This window comes from Somniosus microcephalus, chromosome 14 (genome assembly GCF_052327205.1).
Source record: "Somniosus microcephalus isolate GS21.2 chromosome 14, FLI_Smic_1.0, whole genome shotgun sequence".
Classification (NCBI taxonomy): domain Eukaryota; kingdom Metazoa; phylum Chordata; class Chondrichthyes; order Squaliformes; family Somniosidae; genus Somniosus; species Somniosus microcephalus.
In genome coordinates this window covers 70626308-70649686 of record NC_141000.1, presented here as the reverse complement: position 1 = coordinate 70649686, position 23379 = coordinate 70626308, and the positions used below count along the sequence as shown (strand labels likewise).

The following is a 23379-nucleotide window of genomic DNA, read 5'->3' as shown; positions in this document are numbered from 1 at the left end:
AGTAGTGAATGTGGTGATGGAACAAACAGCAAAGAAGCCAATGGATTGAAGTAATGTATCAATACACAATGACAATGGCTCAATATTCTACCGGACGCGGGAGTGCGCATGCTTGTTCGACAATTTTCAACCTAAATTGGTGAAGAGCTGCCCATGTGTGATGCAAGTTTAATTAGGTAGTAGAAAAATTTATTGGACTAAATATATTGTAAATTGAGAAAAGCGACACTTAAATACTTAAATCCAGACACTGTGGGGGAATTTTAAACTAAAAAAAACACATGTGGGTTGGGGGCGTGGATGTTAAAAATGTAAATTCCGACCTGAACCCGCCTCCAACCTGCCCACTTCCAGTTTTAACGGAGGCGGGACAGGGGATGGGCAGCCAACCCACTGCCAGCAGGCGGGTCATCTATTTCCCCCACAAGGCCCCCCCCCCTCCCCAACAGTGCTGCTCCTCTGGCACCCGATCCCCAGACCCCCCCCCCATGTGCTGCTCCCAACCCCCGATCCTCACCCGACGCCCACCCTGTGCTGCTCCCGGTCCCCAATCCTCACCCGCCCCTCCCACCCCATGCTGCTCCCGGTCCCTGATCCTCACCCGACCCCTCCCACCCCATGCTGCTCCCAGCCCCCGATCCTCACCCAATCCCACCCCCCGAGCTGCTCCCAGCCCCCGATCCTCACCCGACGCCCACCCCATGCTGCTCCCGGCCCCCGATCCTCACCCGACGCCCACCCCATGCTGCTCCCAGCTCCCGATCCTCACCAGACGCCCACCCCATGCTGCTCCCAGCCCCCGATCCTCACCCGATGCCCACCCCATGCTGCTCCCAACCCTTGATCCTCACCCAATCCCACCCCCCGAGCTGCTCCCAGCCCCCGATCCTCACCCGACGCCCACCCCATGCTGCTCCCAGCCCCCGATCCTCACCCGACGCCCACCCCGTGCTGCTCCCGGTCCCCGATCCTCACCCGACCCCTCCCACCCCATGCTGCTCCCGGTCCCTGATCCTCACCCGATCTCTCCCACCCCATGCTGCTCCCAGCCCCCCGATCCTCACCCGACGCCCACCCCATGCTGCTCCCGGTCCCCGATCCTTACCCGACCCCTCCCACCCCATGCTGCTTCCGGTCCCTGATCCTCACCCGACGCCCACCCCATGCTGCTCCCAGCCCCCGATCCTCACCCGACGCCCACCCCATGCTGCTCCCAGCCCCCGATCCTCACCCGACGCCCACCCCATGCTGCTCCCAGCCCCCGATCCTCACCCGACGCCCACCCCGTGCTGCTCCCGGTCCCCGATCCTCACCCGACCCCTCCCGCCCCATGCTGCTCCCGGTCCCTGATCCTCACCCGACGCCCACCCCATGCTGCTCCCAGCCCCCGATCCTCACCCGACGTCCACCCCATGCTGCTCCCAGCCCCCGATCCTCACCCGACGCCCACCCCATGCTGCTCCCAGCCCCCGATCCTCACCCGACGCCCACCCCGTGCTGCTCCCGGTCCCCGATCCTCACCCGACCCCTCCCACCCCATGCTGCTCCCGGTCCCTGATCCTCACCCGACCCCTCCCACCCCATGCTGCTCCCAGCCCCCGATCCTCACCCGACGCCCACCCTGTGCTGCTCCCGGTCCCCGATCCTCACCCGACCCCTCCCACCCCATGCTGCTCCCAGCCCCCGATCCTCACCCGACCCCTCCCACCCCATGCTGCTCCCGGTCCCCGATCCTCACCCGACCCCTCCCACCCCATGCTGCTCCCAGCCCCCGATCCTCACCCGACCCCTCCCACCCCATGCTGCTCCCAGCCCCCGATCCTCACCCGACGCCCACCCTGTGCTGCTCCCGGTCCCCGATCCTCACCCGACCCCTCCCACCCCATGCTGCTCCCAGCCCCCGATCCTCACCCAATCCCACCCCCCGAGCTGCTCCCAGCCCCCGATCCTTACCCAATCCCACCCCCCGAGCTGCTCCCAGCCCCCGATCCTCACCTGACACCCACCCCGTGCTGCTCCCAGCCCCCAATCCTCACCCGACCCCCCCGACCCCACCCCGTGCTGGACCCGGCCGGCCCGCAATCACGATGGTCTGAATCTCCCTCCCGGCCAGCCAGCGATGTTCTGGATCCTCCCCAACACCCCCCTCCCCGTGCTGTAAATAGAGTGTGCTACCAACTGAGCCCATCTATGGAGAGGGTACCACTAAAACAACTGGTTCAAGACAAACTAAAAGTGCGTGCTTAATTAAAATATGATTCTGTCTTGGTTATCAATGAAGCACAGTACGACCGTCTTTTCCGACTGCTGAAAGATCACAATGCAGCAAGATGACACATCGATCTTAGTTTGTGTCGTCTCACTGACTAAGTAAATCATCACAGCGTTAACGGTTGACTTTCAACATTTTAGTAGATCACACTGGTCATGTCTCGCTCACATTGCTGTGATTCACCCAATAGCTTGGCAATAACCTGATTCTCTCCATTTCTACAGACCAGATTCACCAATTCACAGGAAACAGATGTCTGGCGACTGATGAAAGTACACCCCCGGTAGGGAGACAGTTACTCAAGATGCCTAAACATTAGTTATGCAGATATTAGTTAGCCGCAAATTGGAAAATATTGTGGACAAAATGGTTAATGATTCACAGTTATTGTGGGAATCATAAGATTATTCCAGGAAATTCTACTCCATTTATATTGTTCCATTTTGTAATTACAGCCATGATTGTTTGTGAAGTGAAAAAAAATATTGTGGTTCTGAACTTGTTGAATAAAAACCCAGATTGGACAACTGAAAAAAACTTGTGTATTAAATAAATTAAGGGAATTGGAAACCTTTCAACTGGAATTTTTGTCAGAGGTGCACCTTTTAAAGAGGGAGGCATGCAACCATTATACTATTTAAAGACTGCAGCTTACTGCCAGCTTTCCACAGCTACCCATCAAGGAAGGTGTGTCATCACCAATACCACTGTTGAAGAGGGTATTTCACGGCCAGTGCCCATTTTAGAGCTGCAATGTCCCCATTGATTTACTATTGCAGCACATCCCTTTTTACAGACGGCAACGGATGAATATTAAATAGGCCAATTTACAATAGCTCTGTTATGCCGTGACCTTGCTTCTCTTTTCAGAGACAAATTCAAAAAACAAGCAGATTTCTAAATGGTTCTGCCAAAGAGAACAGAGTTCTCACACTGAGCATTACAGCAACTCCTGTCAGAATCATTTTTACCTCAACAAAGTTCTCAAGTAAAGTTATCTGTTTTCCTTTAACAGCTAACAGCTAAGGATGCTGTGTGTTATTAAATGGTTTCTTGTATTATGACGGCCTTCAAGTTCTCGGACTCTGTGTTTCCTTGGACCATGGGACAAAAGACAGAGGTCAAGGGCAAGGGTACAAAAGACATCCACTTCCTCAATCACTTATACAGGGTCTGGGCATCTCCCCCCGCCGGCCAGCGTTGATCTGGAGCTGCCCCCACCCCCCCGTGCTGGTCCCAGCCCACAGTGTTCTGGATCACCCTTCCCCGGCCGGCCCACGATCTTTTCAGACCACCCGCGCCCCCCCCCCCGCTCCTTCGGCACCCCCACAATCTTTTCAGACCACTCCCTCTCCTCCGGCCGACCCCGACTACCTCGGAGCCCCCCAGCCCCAACCCGCCTTCCCCATTAAAATTCAGCCCTGTGTCACTCCCAAGTTCCCTGCCCTGCAGTCTTTCCTACTTGTAATTTCACCCAGAATTTCATTTTCCAGTCAGTTCTTGTATCTCTCAGGATTCCTTATTGCAGAACTGCTTGGTTCTGCAACAGGGGTCACTGTCGCTCTGAAATCTGCCTGTTTATATTATAAGTATTTCAGTACACCATTGGCAATGGGAATCTGCTCATCAACAAAACTCGAAATGCACTTGTTTAAAATCATTTAACTTTCTGACCTTGAACTTTCCCTACTATCTGGAGAAGCTCCATGCGAATCAGCAATTCTGAGAACTTAGCTCGCGAGTGACCTAAAAAAAGAGGTAATCCAGCGGCAGTAGGCATTTATGTTTTCCCCAGTGCTGCTTTTCCTTCAGCAGCATGAGAAAACCACCCGCTGAGGTAGATCAGGCCATTCGCCCCAAACAGTATGCAAGAGCATTTACCCTCTGTGCAAGCAAATAGTTTTAATCACACTTACCGGCCCTGTTCCCATATCCCTTCAACCCTTTTTCTTCATCCACCTATCTAATCTAACCTTTGTGAGGCATTAACACCATCTCACTTGTTGGTTTGAGGCTGCGTCTGCCAGCACTGCTATGATATAAATGCAGCATGATGAATCTATTCCTGATCAATCTTTATCAATGATTTCGATTATCATCCTACTCCTAAAAAATTCTATGTAAGTGAAAAATAAAATAAACAACCACTGTCCACAGGAAAAAAATCTATCCAGGAATACAGAATGATAACAAGGGGACATAGATATAAAATTAAATGCAAGAGCATTAGGACAGAGAGCAGGAGAACGTTTTTTTTACACAGAGGTTTGAGGGGCTTTGGAATGTTAATGATCGAAACAGAGACCATATCAATATTTAAGAATAGATTGATAGCAAAATACTGCAGATGCTGGAAATCCGAAATAACAACAGAAAATGCTGGAAAAACTCAGCAGGCCAGGCAACATCCGTGGAGAGAAATTAGAGTCAACGTTTCAGGTCAAAACCCTTTATCAAGACTAAAGAAGCACAGGAAATGAAATAGATTAAGAGGCCAGGCTGGGAGAGAACAAAAGAGAAGAGACATTAAGAGGTATTCAAAACGAGATGAGATGGTGATAGGACTAGTGGAGACAAAAGACAGCTGTAGATTAGGTGTGAAATGCGCTGGCAGAATGGGAGACAGCTGCCATGTGGGAGAGGGGGAAAAAAAGGAAAGGGGTGGGAGGGAAAAACCAAAACAAAGGTGTGGATAAAAAATATAAGTAAAAATGTAATAGGGGCCGAGGTTATGATCTGAAATTGTTGAACTCGATATTGAGTCCGGAAGGCTGTAAAGTGCCTAATCGGAAGATGAGGTGCTGTTCCTCGAGTTTACGTTGAGCTTCCATGGAACAATGCAAGAGGCTAAGGACGGTGAGGTCCGAGTGGGAATGGAGCGGTGAATTAAAATGACAGGCGACCGGAAGCTCGGGGTCCCCCTTACGGACTGAACGGAGGTGTTCCACAAAGCGGTCACCCAATCTGCGTTTGGTCTCCCCAATGTAGAGGAGACCGCATCGTGAGCAGCGAATACAGTATACTAGATTGCAAGAAGTACAAGTAAATCGCTGTTTCACCTGGAAGGGGTGTTTGGGGCCCTGGACAGTGGGAAGGGGGGAGGTATAAGGGCAGGTGTTACATCTTCTGCGCTTGCGCGGGAAGGCGCCAGGCGAAGGGGAAGGGGTGCTGGGGGTGATAGAGGAGTGGACTAGGGTGTCTTGGAGGGAGCGGTCCCTACGGAATGCTGAAAGGGGAGGGGAGGGGAAGATGCGTTTGGTGGTGGGATCACTTTGGAGGCGACGGAAATGGCGGAGGATGATCCGTTGAATGTGGAGGCTGGTGGGGTGAAAGGTGAGGACAAGGGGAACCCTATCGTGGTTCCGGGAGGGAGGGGCAGGGGTGAGGGCAGAAGTGCGGGAGATAGAACGGACACGGTCGAGGGCTGTGTCAAGCACGGTAGAGGGGAATCCTCGGTTGAGGAAAAAGGAAGACATGTCGGAAGCACTGGTGTGGAAGGTGGCATCGTCGGAGTAGATGCGGCGGAGACGGAGAAACTGGGAGAATGGGATAGAGTCCTTACAGGAGGCGGGGTGGGAGGAAGTGTAGTCCAGGTAGCTGTGGGAGTCAGTGGGCTTGTAGTGAATATTGGTCAATAACCTATCCCCAGAGATGGAGACGAGAAGTCGAGGAAGGGAAGGGAAGAGTCAGAGATGGACCATGTGAAGGTGAGGGAAGGGTGGAAATTGGAGGCAATGTGAATGAAATTGTCTAGTTCAGGGCGAGAGCAGGAAATTACACCGATACAGTCATCAATGTATCGGAAAAAGAGGTGAGGGAGGGGACCTGAGTAGGACTGGAACAAAGGGTGTTCCACATATCCCACGAAAAGGCAGGCATAGCTAGGACCCATGCGGGTACCTATAGCAACACCTTTGATTTGGAGGAAATGAGTGGAGTTAAAGGAGAAGTTGTTCAATGTGAGAACAAGTTCAGCCAGGCGGAGGAGGGTGGTGGTGGATGGGGACTGGTCGGGCCTCTGTTCAAGGAAGAAGCGGAGCACCCTCAGGCCGTCCTGGTGGGGGATGGAGGTGTAGAGGGATTTACAGCTAATCTACAGCTGTCTTTTGTCTCCACTAGTCCTATCACCATCTCGTCTCGTTTTGAATACCTCTTAATGTCTCTTCTCTTTTGTTCTCTCCCAGCCTGGCCTCTTAATCTACTTCATTCCCTGTGCCGCTTTAGTCTTGATAAAGGGTTTTGACCCGAAACGTCGACTCTAATTTCTCTCCACGGATGTTGCCTGGCCTGCTGAGTTTTTCCAGCATTTTCTGTTGTTATTTAAGAATAGATTGGTGGTTCAGAGAAAAGGGAATAAAGGGATATGGGAACAGGGCATGCCCATGGATTAGGATTACCGCTCGTGTGGAGCATAAACTGCATAACATGAACTGGTTGGGCTGAATGGGCTGTTTCTATGTTGCAATTTCTATGTAATTCTATGTAATGCTAGACACCAAAGATCATATTATCAATCCCATTAATTAAATGCAAATAATGAATACATGTGTAACATGGGTAAATAATACACACCAAAACTAAGATGACTAGTAAATAAATATTGATGTACTATGTTGAAAGAAAGGGAGGAGGAAGAAAGAAAGGAGCGAAGGAAGGAAGTTGCATTTATATAGTGCTTTTCGCAACATGATACACAGAAATATAAAGAAGTTACAACATGGAAACAGGCCATTCGCCCCAAACAGTATGCATCAGCATTTACCCTCCGTGCGAGCAAATAGTTTTAATCACACTTACCGGCCCTGTTCCCATATCCCTTCAACCACCTATCTAATCTAACCTTAAATTTGTACATAGTTTCCCCTGAGGACAAGTGCCTCACAACCAATAAAATACTTTTCAAGTGTAGTCACCATTAGGAAGGCAACTACTGCTACAATGCCCTAGTGCCTACACAGTGCTCTCAATGTTTCAGCAAACTATAGGACCTGCTTGGACCAAGTGCATGCCACTCAAAAAAACAGATGTCATCACAATTCTACTACATTTTGTAAAAAGTGCTAAGGACTGTGGTTTCACCTGTGAAACAATTTTTTACTTGTCTTTTAGGCCCTACGCCATTCCTTCAGCTGGTGGAGGAGGAAAGGGAAGGACTGGGCTATAGCAGAGAGGTGTTTGTAGTTGTACTAATGCAACTGTATGATTTGGTGCATGACTGTAGCATAGAGTCCTAAAGCAGTATAGAAAAAGTAAATCCAGAAAACTACTTCAAGTAAAACTATGACAACACGATAAGGAGCACATGGAACACAGGACTTCTGAGTGCAGTAATGGAGACAAAGACCCTGTAATCATTAAAGACTGAGTACAGTATTTCTCTTATTAGAAAATGGTCATTGGGATGGCGGGGGGGGGGGGGGGCAACTGTAGGTTTTTTCCTGAATGGACAGACCAGGATGGGTCAAATGGTCTTTATCATTCATACACGTCTTGTGATCATATAGCAACTCAACACCTTGAGGTGGAGGTCTTTGCTGCAAAGAGCTTCAGTAAGCGGCTCAGGCAAAGAGCTTTCAAAACTAGCCTGGGAACAGGTGACATTGAGTGTCAATCAAAGCTATGGTTGGGATTTGCACTTGTAAGCCCGAGTGGGAAGCAGCGTGTTCTCCTGTTACAACCATCTGGTTGTAGTACCTGTTATTGTCAGAAGGTGACTCTGCAGGAGCTTGTCAGTCATTTACAAACATGGAGTTCATTACGGAAGTAGCTCATTTTGTTAATTGTATTTCTCCTTCTTAATGTAGTCCTATAAAAAGCTTTATATTTTCTGCAGTTGTTTCTTGTCTGATATTGTCATGGATTACTTGTTGTTCTGACAGATGAATAACTTGTAACAGTCTTTTCTACAGCAGGTCAGTATATATATTTACAAGGGAACTGCTGGGCATCGATAGGTACAATGAATAATGTGCCCTTAACCTACATCAGTCCTGTGCCAATTATTTTTTTAAAAATCAATTTGATTTTGTTTTTAATGTTATCGCATTGAAGGACTATATGGTGGAATTCTGTATCCGACCTTTTAATGGAGTGGGCACATTGGGATGACATTTCAAAGCAATGAATTTGCAGGTGCTATTTCGTTGGCGGTTTGTTTAGTCCAAAATCAGAGTTTTTTCTTGTTTCTCTTCCCTCCTATTCCCCACCTCTCCCAAAGGCTTTTGGTAAAATATAACATTCGGCAAGGACAGGAAATAAAAAGAGCCTGTAAGTCTGTAAACAGACCATCAACAAAATAACTCCTACAATTTAAATGCAGTAGAGGTGGAAATCTGCAAGAGAATTTGCTTGCCGTACATTATCCTACCTGACTAAAATGGATGGACGCAGAGCCTCACCAGCATGCTTATAACTAAGATAATAAAAGCTAATAAAGAGAATCAAAATAATAGTGACACAGGGCTGATGCCGTGGTAAAAACACCTCACCTATTGTATTCACCCCTTCACATGAGTTTCCTTTACATGACAATTCTATTGTTGTGATTGAGCAATGAACAAAAACTTGATAATCAATAACAGGTCTCAACAGCTGCAGCATACTCCTCCCTAAATCCCAGCAAACTTCATCCAATGATTTCAGGTAGCAGGAATCTTCTTTGCCAACATCTTGCCACTGGCGAAGGTAATTTCTACAAACCAAGCCTAATATTCATCTTCTTGCTGCAGTCTTCTAGAGATTTAGGGCGCGATCTTGCCAGCCCTGGGGAGGCGGGACTGCCGAGAAAATGGCAGAATTTGGGGGCGGGTGCCCAACCAGAGATGTCGGGGAACATAGGGTCTGATGAAAAGGGAGGAACTGAAAGAAATCAGTATTTGTAGGGAAATGGTGTTAGGGAAATTGACGGGATTGAAGGCCGATAAATCCCCAGGGCCTGATAATCTACATCCTAGGGTACTTAAGGAAGTGGCCCTAAAAATAGTTGAGGCTTTGCTGGTCATCTTCCAGCATTCGATGGAATCTGGAACAGTACCCATGGATTGGAGGGTAGCTAATGTTACCCCACTATTCAAAAAAGGTGGTAGAGAGAAAACAGGGAATTACAGACCGGTAAGCCTGACATCGGTAGTGGGGAAAATGCTAGAGTCCATTATAAAAGATGTAATAGCAGAGCACTTGGAAAACAGTGACAGGATCGGACAAAGTCAACATGGATTTACAAAAGGTAAATCGTGCTTGACTAATCTACTGGAATTTTTTGAGGATGTAACTGGTAAAATAGATAAGGGAGAACCAGTGGATGTGGTGTATTTGGACTTTCAGAAGGCTTTCGATAAGGTCCCGCATAAGAGATTAGCGTGTAAAGTTAAGGCACATAGGATTGGGGGCAAGGTATTCACTTGGATAGAGAACTGGTTGGCAGACAGAAAGCAAAAAGTTGGAATAAACGGGTCTTTTTCCGAGTGGCAGGCAGTGACTAGTGGGGTACCGCAGGAATCGGTCCTTGGGCCCCAGCTATTCACAATATATATTAATGATCTAGACAAGGGAACTAGATGCAATTATCTCCAAATTTGCAGACGACACAAAGCTGGGTGGGCGTGTGTGCTGTGAGGAGGATGCCGAGAAACTCCAGGATAATTTGGACAGGTTGGGTGATTGGGCAGAAGCATGGCAGATGCAATATAACGTGGATAAATGCGAGGTTATCCACTTTGGTGGCAAAAACAGGAAGGCAGATTATTATCTGAATGACAATAGATTGGGAGAAGGAGAAGTGCAACGAGACCTGGGTGTCCTTGTGCACCAGTCACTGAAGGTAAGCATGCAGGTGCAGCAGGCGGTTAAGAAGGCAAAAGGCATGTTGGCCATCGTAGCGAGAGGGTTTGAGTACAGGAACAAGGATGTCCTGCTGCAGTTATACAGGGCTTTGGTGAGACCACATCTTGAGTATTGTGTGCAGTTTTGATCGCCTTATCTGAGGAAGGATGTTCTTGCCATGGAAGGAGTTCAGCGAAGATTCACCAGGCTAATACCTGGGATGGCAGGAATGATGTATGAGGAGAGATTGGGTCAATTGGGCTTGTACTCGCTGGAGTTTAGAAGATTGAGAGGGGATCTCATCGAAACCTATAAAATTCTGTCAGGCCTGGACAGACTAGATGCAGGAAGGGTGTTTCCGATGGCCGGGGAGTCCAGAACCAGGGGTCACAGTCTAAGGATAAGGGGTAGGCCATTTAGGACAGAAATGAGGAGGGATTTCTTCACCCAGAGAGTGGTGAACCTGTGGAATTCTCTACCACAGAAGGCAGTAGAGGCCAATACATTAAATATATTTAAGAAGGAGTTGGATATATTTCTTAAGGCTAAAGAGATCAAGGGGTATGGGAAGAAAGCAGGGACCGGGTACTGAATTTGGATGATCAGCCATGATCGCATTGAATGGCGGAGCAGGCTCGAGGGGCCGAATGGCCTACTCCTGCTCCTATCTTCTATGTTTCTATGTTTAACCCGCCTCCATGCCATCTTGCCAGGAGGCGGGTAGCCGTCTCGCGCCGGGTCCCGTCTCCTTGGAGGCGGGAAGGGATTAAAGCCATTTAACTGCCTGTTAACAGGTAGTTAACATGCAGAAAATAGGATTATCACCATTTTGCCCACACAAGTGCGGGCTTCCCGAAGGCTCCGAACCCCGCTAGGGTCACCGAGGCGAGTAGTGAGTCTGCGGGGATCGGAGAGGTGCAAAAGTGCGCTGTGAAGGTAAGTGATGGGTGCAAGTGTGAAGAGGTGAGTATCTGAGGTAAGTGGAAAGTGTTAGAAAAAGTGTACTGACCTTTGTTTCTTCCTGCAGGCTTCAGTCGGTAGGTATGCGGAGAGTCTCGCACCACCGTGGTAGAGGTAACAGATGGCCGTTGTATTCTCCAATGCAACAACCATCTCATTTCTGCAAAAGAATGCGGTTTGATGAGGTCTTGAATTAAAGACCTCATCAAACTAAAGAGAATGTCACTGTTTGACAGCTTCACAGAGCTGTAAAACGATGACAATTCATCTGTCGAAACGTCATACGTTGACGTTCTCTGCAACTGGCTTTCCCTTAATTGGCCTGCTACACCCGCTGGGCGGGCTTAACAAGGTCAATCAAGAGAAAGTAGCGTGGGTTGGCCAGAAGTTGATGGAGGTGGGACTGAAACCCAACAAGCCCCATTGGCAAAATCACCCCCTTAATCTTTTATTCTAATTAAGAGAAACCGTTTGCTCAAGATTCAGTCACAAATAAGGTTATTCATTTGGGTGAAAACTGGATTTAACCTTCTTAACCCATTGTTTCTAAAATGATTAAGTGTCCTTCTTCTGACAAAGGAGTAGTAAAAGAGTGTTATGTCCTTTATGTACCCTCGAAAACAATAATCTTGATAAATAAGAAATACTCAATGAAATACTGAGAGGTGGCTTTAAAAATTCTTGGGATAAGGGAGCAGAAAAAGCAACCCACCTAATTGGGTGGTTCAATGGCTTATAATACTGGTCTTTTACTGGAATTTGGATTCAAATTTCCTCTCTCTGGCAGGTGTAAGCATTCAAGATGAAATGAGTTCAGCAATCTCAACCTATTGTACACAAGTCCATAACACAACCTGACAATTTGGTTACTGCTGAACTATGGGCAACGTTACTTAGAGAAAACCACTGGAGGGAGGAGAGACAAAGAAACATCACAATATTGCTCTTCTGGGGTTGGGTTGATCAACATAGTCAGCGTAGAGTTCAAAGAGTTTAATCCTGCATCTGATCAATGCTACATCTAACATGAAAGTACAGGAAACTTTTTTTTATCCGGGACCGACGTGGTGCCGGTTTATCAAAAATTCCGGATCACCGAGCGCTATAGTAAAAGATAGGGAGAGCTGAGAGCTCCGTATAAAGCAACAAACCCTGTTGCTTAGCAACAGGTTCAGAACAATGGCCACAAGTTGCAAGCGTCTCTGTAGCTTAGCAACAGCTGCAGCCACACCCTTGCACAGCAACAGATCGATGAAGGCAAGTAATAAGTATGAACCTGCTCCTCAATTTTGCCGGTTAACCGAGATTTCCGGTTATTTAGGTGCCGGTAAATCGAAAGTTTCCTGTAGTTGATATACAAGAGCCTGGAGTTTCCACTAAGTTGCACTTTTTTTTGCGCAATTCGCCCGAAATCAGCCAAACCTGCAAAAAAGATTGTGGAATTTCAAGCACAAATTATGTGCAGCGTAAATTTAGTTTTCGTGATCTTTTGCGCTAGTTTAAAAAACATTGTGCTAGATGGTTTCTTTAAAGGGAAATTACAGAATTCCACATTTTCAACTTAAGTTCAACTGTAAAATGCCATGGCCTGAATTCTCGTGCACAAAGCCCCACACTCTCGTTACAAGGCTGCAAGCTCCACTGGCTCCTCACTCCCCAGCAAACTGATTTCAAGACCTTTGTTCTCATTTTCAAATCCCTCATGGCCTCTCTCCACCCTACCTTGGTAAGCTCCTCTAGCAAATAATGTTTTGGAAGCATACCCTTTGTCAAAACTGGAAGATATTACAGGTGAACAGCATTTAAAAAGGAACAGGACAAAGGGAAGAGGGAAAAGGGAAAAAACACACAGGAAAAGAAACAGAATTACCTGTAAAGTGCTTAAGTGGAAAACAAGAAATGGTTAAATGGTAGAAGTGCTGGGAGCATACCAGATGCTGCCTGACCTGCTACGCATTTCTAGAATTTTACGTTTTTGTTTCAGATTTCCTGCATCCACAATGCTCTGCCTCCAGCAATGTCTCTCCACGCACTCTCTGCTCTTCTGACACCAGATTAACTCCTTATATGGACGATCCATATCAGCCTCCTCCTGAGGTCCCCATCATCACAGAAGCCAGTCTTCAGCCAATTCAATTCACTCGACGTGATATCAAGAAACGGCTGAGCGCACTGGATACAGCAAAGGCTATGGGCCCCGACAGCATCCAGGCTGCAGTGCTGAAGACTTGTGCTCCAGGACTAGCTGCGCCTCTAGCCAAGCTGTTCCAGTACAACTACAACAATGGCATCTAGCCGACAATGTGGAAAATTGCCCAGGTAGGTCCTGTCCACAAAAAGCAAGACTGCAATGGGACTGGGTGTCAGGCGCTGCGTGTAACGGGCGACCAATCCAATACCGCCCAATTTGTGCCACCGCCCCCGAGATAAATTTTGACCCCAATGTCTCTACTGCTGTTGTTAAGAGCAGGGAACGCAAACACAGACCACGGGATCAAAACTGCAACCTTCCTGTTTTGTTCAGTACCACAATGAGTAATAGATTTAACCAATGAACCATCAGAGAAGCCCCTAGATTCATTTCCAGGATGATTAGACTAGAGACACCACAATTACTTGACTATTGACTGATTATGCTGTAGTGTAGTGTTTGGTGTGGGTTTGTGTGAACAGAATCACTCAATCTTCTCATGCTGTACTGTAATCTAATAAAAGTTGAATAATTATTATGATTGTATTGGCCCAGAAATTCGGGTCTCCACGGGTGAGTACGCACGGGGTACTCACCCGTAAGCCCAATGGAAGTGTCGGTTTCCTGCATGCACGGAAAACCGGCACTTCCGTTCCCCTGAAAGAAGGGGTTCAGAGGTCGAATACGTGCGCAGGAGAGGCTGCGCGTGCGCATCAAACTTTTTTTTGCAGGTTTTCCCGGGAGGGTAAGTCTCCAGAAGTTAGACATGTAAAAAGCAGTCGCAAGGCCTGCTTTTTACAAGGTAAGTGGTGAATTAATTAAAATTAAAACAATTTTTCCACAGGTTTATTATTTTTAAATACTTTAAAGAAAGGTAAGTTTATTTTTTAGCCCCATTAGAAAATAAAATTATTTTTTTCAAAAATTTAAATTATTGTTTAAAATAGTTATTTCATGTAATTTATAGTTTATTTAAAAAATGTGATTTTTTAAAAACATTTATTTGAAGATTTAGTGATGTTTTGGGGCTTATAGTATTTATAAGTTTGACAGGTCTTCCTGTCAAACTTATGAATGAAGCATTCCCTGCTCCGATTGGCTCTCCATGGCCCACGTGATCCCAGGGGACGCATCGAACTAACTGCGACCCTGGGATATGCAAGCACTGCGCGCCGGCAGTTGGAGGAGGCCCAGGATCGCAATTCCACGGGGGCCCACAGCTCAACGGCCAGCGCGCAAGGTAAGTGCAGGTCGGGGCTTGCACCCGCGGGAAGCCCCCGACCCGAATTTCTGGGCCATTAACATACTGGCTTTGAAACTTGGCTCACAAGTGGCAGTGCCTTGCCACTTACTGAAGTCTCCCACCTGACTATACTTTCCACCACCTGTCCTATCCAAACCACTGCAGTGACAGCTTGACCTTTATCATTAAGTCATGTGTTGGTCTCTACCCTTACTCCTTTGGCAACTTCTCCTCCTTTGTTCCACACTTTTTGCCTCTTTAAAATTCTCATTGTCTATCGCCACCCCCCAAAACCCCACTGAGTTTCTCCTCAAGATATCCTCCAGCCTTTGCACTGAGCATTTCATGATCCTCAGTAATTTCTCCATACCAGCTCCTAGTGCCTTCTCTCCTCTAAATTCACCACCCTCTTGTACAGGAAACTTTGTGTTATCCGGAGGCTAAATGTCTGGCAAGCTCGAGCCACCGGCAAAAATCAGGAGCCGTTTTGTTAGGTTTTTTTTTCTTCTCGTGGCTTTTTTTTTCTTCTCGTGGCTTTTTTTTCCCAACAGTCAGGCTCTGCAAGTCTCTCTGAAGCTGTTGCTAAGCGACAGAGACGCTTCCAAGGTACGGCCGACTGTTTAGAAGCTGTCGCTAAGCAACAGTGTTTGTTGCCAGATACGGAGCTGAAAAGCTCCGTATGCTTCAACATTAGCGCTGGTTTGTCCGGCAGTTTTGAGGGAACGGCAACAGCTCGGTCCCGTCGGTGCCGGATAGCACAAAGTTTCCTGTATTCCCTAAACCTCTCCCTCTATATAAACTCTCATACCCATATTCATGACCAGCCCCTCAGCCTCACCATCTGCCATGGCCTCAATCACTGGCAAGGCCATGTCCAATCACTTCTGGGTATCCTTCACCACCCATTCTCCTACACCCTTTCACAACCTGAAATGTCAACAAACTCATGTTTTCTCAATGGATACTGCCTGATCTGCCAAGAGTCTCCAGCATTTTAATGTTTTTGTTCCACTTCCTTTGGCATTTGACCCTGGGAAAAACTCTCCCCAACTCATTTACAACTGTACTTTCAAACTCCCAAATACTTTGCCTTTAGTTTTCCGATCACTACGATACCTCTGCAACTATCTATTTGTTCAACCACTCCCTCACCTCCACCTTTGATGCCCTTGTCTTCGGCAAAACCATTACTCTCTCCCATCTTGATTGTTTCCCAGTATGGCCCCCATCTTCGCTCACTCAAGTCCAAGAGGCGCTGACTTGAGTTTATCTGGTGCACAACTTGCTTAGTCATGCATCACCAGATCTGTCTCCACTACATCAAATTCCATCAGGCCTCACTTGCCTCTTCCGCTAACAGCCACCTCCTTAAATCTCTCTCCTCTGACACCTACACCCTCACCTCTAACAAGTGCAAGGAAACATAGAAGATAGGAGCAGGAGTAGGCCATTCGGCCCCTCGAGCCTGTTCTGCCATTTAATGAGATCATGGCTGATCATCCAAATTCAGTACCCTGTCCCTGGCTTTCTCCCCATATCCCGCGATCCCTTTAGCCTTAAGAAATATATCTAACTCCTTCCTGAATATATTTAATAAGTTGGCCTCAACTGCCTTCTGTGGTAGAGAATTTCACAGGTTCACCACACTCTGGGTGAAGAAATTCCTCCTCATCTCAGTCCTAAATGGCTTACCCCTTATCCTTAGACTGTGACCCCTGGTTCTGGACTCCCCCGCCATCAGGAACATCCTTCCTGCATCTAGTCTGTCTAGTCCTGTTAGAATTTTTAAAATTTCAATGAGATCCCCTCTCGTTCTTCTAAACTCTAGCGAATATAAGCCTAATCGACCCAATCTCTCCTCATACGTCATTCCTGCCATCCCAGGTATCAGCCTGGTGAATCTTCGCTGCACTCCATTGTCCAGCTTGGTGGCACTGCCCTTGTTTGGTTCCAACTATCCGATCATAGCCACAGCATCTCTAGCAATGACTTCTCTTCCCACCCTTGCACCATTATCTCAAGAATTCCCCAAGGAACCATTCTTGGCCCCATCCCCTTCCTTACCTACATCCTGTCCCTTGGCAACTGAAGAAAGATTTAAAAATGAGCGTAACAGGGCACGTTTAGTAGAACGCAATTGCGGCAGCAAAATGTTTAAAGATGAAATGTACTAATTATTCGTATGTTTAATTGCAGAAATGACCATACCAGTTTAGAGAGATGAAACTTACAAAAAGAGACACTGACATAACCCTTTTCTGGAAAAACGAAACTTAGTAGTGGTCAAGAGAGAGAATGACTCGTTTCTCAGAAATCACATGTCCTGATGACTCATTTCCAAGAAATCAGAGGGTCCACAGGCCCCTGCAGTGAAAAGTGAAACTTATGTTATAGGCTACCTTGTATAAGTTGGACACACCTAGTTAGTGATTAATGTATAGACTTTTAAATCGATTGGACCTCTTGTAGTAGGAGGTCTCGGAATATGCGTATAACTGTGTAAACCTCAAGAGATTTGGTGGAGTCGGAGCCTTGTGTTGGGACGCAAGAGCCACAGCTCCCCAGGCCTGAATAAACCGTTTTTACTTCAATTATTGGGTCTGTCTTTCTTACAACAAGCCAGTGTCGTTGACTTTGTATATCACTTATTCCGCACTTTGGGGGCTTACATCAATTGGCGACGAGGATGGGATACGCGATCTGAACAAGACTCTCGGACAGCGTTAACCTAAGACGGGTGAGTATGTTTTAATTACCACCTGTAAAATTAGGGGTTAATCGCTGACGTATAAAAGAACTATAAAAAGAAAGACACCTTTAATTGAAGGCGGTTAAAAAGGTAAACCTCCGTTAGGGGCAGGTAGTTCCCTAAAAGCCATGAGGCGGCGAAACCTCAGATAGGGGCAGGTAGTTCCCTAAAAACCGTGAGGCGGTGAAACCTCAGTTAGGGGCAGTTAGATCCCTAAAAGCCGTGAGGCGGCGAAACCTCCGTTAGGGGCAGGTAGTTCCCTAAAAGCCGTGAGACGGCAAAATCTCAACAATTGAATGAATGGGTGCACCGTGGTGAGTGAATGAAATAAAACCCCTACAGCCACAGAGGTTAAAACTCAAAACCTCGAGACTAAAGGGTTGGTGTGTTTAACGAAACAGAGTGATTGACAGGAAGTGAACAATTAATCAGAGTAACGCTATAGGGGTGAGCAACGTAATGTATAAACCTAATTCACCAATACCGTGAATTAAGCATTAAACATAGCAGTTAGTTATGACTAAGAGGGTGGAAGAAGAATCCTCAAGGGACCTGGATTCTATAACCCGACTCCTGGAAAATAAAAAAAAAAGTGCAGAGAGCCAAAGGCTTGGTGGGGAGGAGCTAAAGATAAAGAGGCAACAGATAATGTATGGAATTCAAACAGAAGGGAGAGATAAAGAAGTAAAAAGATCTAATTTGCAGGCGAACCAATTTGAAACACCAGCAAGGAAAAAAAAAAGAAACAAACAGGGATTTGGAAACTAGGGAAAGCTGTTGAGTCACAGATTTAAAAAGGAAGGAAAAGATAAACTTAAAGCTTTACCAACATGGAAGTTATTAGCATCTGTACCAAGACAAGTAAAACAAGAGATTTGCTGAATGAAAGGTACCTTAGACATATGCTGGAATTAGTTTGTATAAAAATGTGTGAGTGTGGATGTTTTCCTGATTAGGAATGTTTAAGAGGATACAATATTCCTTTGTCTGAAAATCTGTCCGTTAGGAAAAAGAAATGTCTGCTGTGTGTTGTAGCTCCACCCACTTCTCTGTGTTAAAGAAAAGCATTTAACCCCTTTTGTCTTGTCTTGGATTTTGGAAGTTTAAGAATGTGCAAATAAGATTGTGCCCTCAGAATGAAAAAAAAACCTATTACAATTTAAGTTAAGCTGGAGTGTAAAAACTGAGAAGAGCAACAAAAAGTTTGTTTAATGAAAGATTAAGTTTCAGTCCAAGATCTAACCTTGGAGTTATGAGGTAAATTAACCTATTAAAACCAGACTTTCATTGTGGCCACAGTGAAATTCTGGTTGATGTAAATTGGTGTAGTCCGAATTGAATAAGATAACTCCACTCCGCAAGAATATCTGATAGTGGCAGGTCCCTCTACAAATTGACTATGGTACTGGAAGCCTTATGGAAGGCGGGACTAGAGTTAAACCTTAGAAAGGTATAGGTAGGGAAGGATGAAGTAGTCTACCTAGGATACATAGTGACACAAGGGAAGAGACAAATGCCCAAAAACAGATGGGAGGGAAATTAGGACTGGCTGCGTGCTTTGATTGCTCGCAAGCTTCTAGGGATGGCAACAGGAAGGGACCGCGCCAGAGAGGGGAGGGGGATCCAAGGATGTTTGTTGACGCATTGGTAGGGGGCCGACAGTGAAAAATGTTAATAGACACAGGAGCCACAATCTCATTGACAGACTTACCCTTACCCCAAACGAAACTTTCAGTTAGTATAGCAGGAATCGGTGGACGAAGAATCAGGACTTATAAGAGCGAAACAGTCTTACTAGAAATTGGATGTATAATAGTACCTACACAGTTGTGGGTATGCGAGAACACCAAAGGAACAATCCTAGGGATAGATATACTGTGAGAAGTAGGAGCTTTAGTCGACCCTAAAGCGAATGAAGTGTACTGGCCCCCAGATTATAAGTTAAACAAACAGACAGACCCGGGAAACAAAGTAGAAATGGCCCAGCCTATACAGGATTTGATCAAAGGGGGGTAGCCAAAGGAAAAAGTGTAAACCTATATAGATAGTCGGAATGCCTTTGGGGTGGTGTCTGATTACATGATAGCGGGAGTAGGCAGGGATATATGACACCAGGAGGAAGACCCGTAAGAGACAAGAATATAATCAAGGAATGAGTAGGAACCTCTCTCCTACCTAAAGAGTGCGTAATAATAAATTAAAGCACACAAGAGGATGGGCAGCTAAATGAGCAATTGAGAGGGGGAATCTGACCAATGAAGCCCAAATGTTCATGTTGAGTCAAAGTGTGAAACCACAACTGTCTCTCAGTCAGGGATGTTTTTTGGGTTGCGTGAAGTGATGCTATAATGTTTAGCTCCACCTTCAAAAGCCTGCGAAGGAGTTAACCCTTTCCACTGACAGCTGTTTGAGTTCACCAAGCAACAACTTCAGTATTACTGAATAGAATTTAAAGATATTGGACATTATTAAATTTAAGTTTCTTAATGTTAAGCTGATATTTCCCCACAGTGATAGAAGGAAAATTAGGATTTGATAAATGGAAGTTATCTTATAAACTAATGGCCGCACCGTCTCAAACGGCCGGGAGACTGCTTGGGAGGCTGTCCTGTTACCCAAAGATAAATCTGGACAGATAGTTAGAGACATGAGGCCAAAGACCAACAGATTATACGGGATGGAGAACAGGATACACGGGACGACCAGAAGGAGGTCTTAGCAATAGATAGCAAAGTGATAGCAGAAATAATACCAGCCAAACCAGGGCTAGCACCCAGATGGTCAGGACCTTATGAAGTATTAATGAATAGTGACACATGTGCTCATGTAGATGGGTCTGGAACGGGTAAAGGAAGGTGGAAACACTGGACTCAGTTAAAAATATATAAGAAAGACAATGAGTAAACCAGAGATGGTGCCCTTTTTGACAGAGTGAGGAGTATACTAGAAGATATAAAGAATGGGAAGGGGGAGTTACTACATATATCAATGATAGGGCTGTGTATGATGATAATATTATATGCCATAGTTTGCATCTTCAGGTATGTCTGGGGACAGAGCCACAGAACAAGAAATGAACCCGATGTACAGCATTTTGAACTGATAAAATGGATAAGAGCAGAATAATTCTAACTGGCTGGTGACGACCAGCTCCTTTTGTAATTACAGGAACATTGGACGTCCGGAATGAGATGGAGCGTCCTCGCCTTGATCCTAGGGATGAACATAAGTATTGCCATTATCGAGGGGGATTAGTAATAAGGAGAACACAGGATGAGGTGTATTTTAGTGTAGCACATAGAGTTACTAAGCTTGCCATTAATATGAATACTTTTGAGATACAAAACAAACCTGGAACTCCCTGTGGGTAAAACAATTAGAGGATCCACAAAAAAAAAATCTATCTTACAAAGATGTAAGAAACAGGGAGTATTGGAAACGACCAGAGCAGGGTATGCGGCCGGGTTAGCAACAGTTAATAGCTTGGACATAGAAGGAGTAAACGAAGGAGTAGAAGAATTACAAGCAAAAATAGAGAAGTTACTAAAACAAGCTACTGGAAATAGCCAGCAATTGACACTGGCAGGGAAACCAAACAATAATGCAATTGTCGGGGGTGGAAGAGATAGTAGCCCCCCATGCAGAAACAATCAATACAATTATTGATAGACTTAATAATGCTTCTCGCCAAAACAATAAGGAACTAATATGTGCCACGTAGGGCTCATGGCTATTGTCGAATGCTCAGCATAACATGAGGCAAATAAATAATGAACAGATCCCTGATTGGATTACTAATAAGGATCTGGAACCTTGGATTGACACAAATAAAAGCCTATGCAAAGGATGTAAAATGGGACAAGTATACCGGGCAGGCGATTGTCTGACCCCATGGACTAAGATGATTGGCTTTGTACTGGCCATCCCACAATTCCCAGAAGGGGGACAACCCCTATACGATGTGATTAATATAGGAGAAGTACAAAGGGAAAGTGGGTTAAATATCATGATGTCCCTACCAAGGCGCTTTGGGAAAGGGATGAAGATAATAAACAGAAGAATGAAACCTAAAGGGGGGTGGTAGTGGACGGGTGCCACCACAAGGGAAGGACATGGGTGTGCACACACCCCCCCACCGAGGGAGACACATCCGAGTGCGGATTTACGAAAATTACCAATTGCACCCTCGAGGTACACCCAAGGGGGATACACTGGACATGGGTAGCACCAATGAACAACGGGACATGTTGTGTCACCACAATTGAACAGAAATATGAATATCAAGATATGGCTTGTCCCATTCCCCAACCAAACCTTTGTTTTGGTCTAAAGATACCTATACAGATAGGAAAACCTGGTCATTTGATAATATGGGACTTACTAAAAAGGGTTGAAACTTATGTCATACCAGAGCCCAAGGCAATTCCTAAGTTAGAGGAAGCTTGGCAGAAGTTACGGCAGGAAACGAAGGAAATTTTGAAGTATTATCATAAAATAGAAGACTTAAAGAAGACAACAGAAAGACATTAGTACAACATTAGAGGAAACTCACCCACTTCCTCATATTTTGATAATTGGGGATCAGGATGGTCGGGGACTTTGGGCGCCTCAGTGATACAAGGCATAATGATATTCCTCATGATTGTTATTACGATATATTGTGTATTTTATTTCTCCAGTGCCTCTGTACCAGAATGAGTAAGGCCGATATTGGTGCAGTGAAAGAAGTCGAGCCTGAGGAGGGGCAGGTAGCGAAGTTAAGAATGGACAACTCCCCCGCCTCTCCAAGGCAAATGGTGTAAGACGCGATGGGAAGCCCTGAAATTATATGGGATTAATTGGGCATGGTAATTAAAGACCGGGCCGGACAACCGTAAGATGGAGGTGGCAGAAGGAGGGTGGTGAATGAGGATTGGTGTGTGATGACAGTCTCGAATTGGCACGTCATACACCCCACGTGGGAATGAGGGACAGGCTTGAGCAGAAAGCCTCAACCATTAGTGCAGGGTCTAGGGGGCCCCGGGAATGGTTACACCGGAAGGAGTGCATAAAGGAAAGCCCACTCTAAAGGAAAGCCCTCCGTAAAGGAAAGCCCACCGTACCACAGGGGGGGAAGTCGGCCTCCAAATTAATAAGACATATACATGTATAACCTAGACTGGTAGAAGGCCAGGGAGTGCATGCTTTGGCGGACACCAGGCAGTGGAAATACATGTTGACCTGTTTTGGAACAATTGTCCAAAAGGTCAAAAGGAGGGACTGAAGTAAGATTTAAAAATGAGCGTAACAGGGCACGTTTAGTAGAACGCAATTGCGGCAGCAAAATGTTTAAAGATGAAATGTACTAATTATTCGTATGTTTAATTGCAGAAATGACCATACCAGTTTAGAGAGATGAAACTTACAAAAAGAGACACTGACATAACCCTTTTCTGGAAAAACGAAACTTAGTAGTGGTCAAAAGAGAGAATGACTCGTTTCTCAGAAATCACATGTCCTGATGACTCATTTCCAAGAAATCAGAGGGTCCACAGGCCCCTGCAGTGAAAAGTGAAACTTATGTTATAGGCTACCTTGTATAAGTTGGACACACCTAGTTAGTGATTAATGTATAGACTTTTAAATCGATTGGACCTCTTGTAGTAGGAGGTCTCGGAATATGCGTATAACTGTGTAAACCTCAAGAGATTTGGTGGAGTCGGAGCCTTGTGTTGGGACGCAAGAGCCACAGCTCCCCAGGCCTGAATAAACCGTTTTTACTTCAATTATTGGGTCTGTCTTTCTTACAACAAGCCAGTGTCGTCGACTTTGTATATCACTTAGTCCGCACTTTGGGGGCTTACATCAGCAACATCATCTGCAGACTTGCCTCTCCACCACCTATCTCAACCCCTCCATTACATCTGTGCTGTCAGACAGCTTGAGTAAAATCAAGTCTTGGACGAGTCAAAATTTCCTCCAGTTAAACCTATGAAAGAATGAAGGTATCACATTTGGTCCCCACCACAAACTCCATGTCTTTGCCACCAACTCCATCCTTCTCAGTGGCGACTGCCTTAGACCAAATCAGACTGTTCACAACGTTGAAGTCCTATTCGACCCTCAGCAGAGCTTCTAACCCCATATCCTCTCCACCACAGAGA

General features: G+C 46.0%; 1 protein-coding gene and 1 long non-coding RNA gene across 3 annotated transcripts in view; one reads left to right on the top strand and one right to left on the bottom strand.

Moving 5' to 3' along the window:
• The window catches only part of LOC147107543 (uncharacterized), a 287647-nt gene that overhangs the window by 116003 nt on the left and 148265 nt on the right, over positions 1–23379 (bottom strand). The gene's annotated exons all lie outside the window — the stretch shown is intronic.
• Positions 8029–17078, top strand: LOC147107544 (uncharacterized). Its single transcript, XR_015080828.1, has 3 exons — positions 8029–8184; positions 13038–13372; positions 16684–17078. It is a non-coding gene; the product is annotated as an uncharacterized LOC147107544 (long non-coding RNA).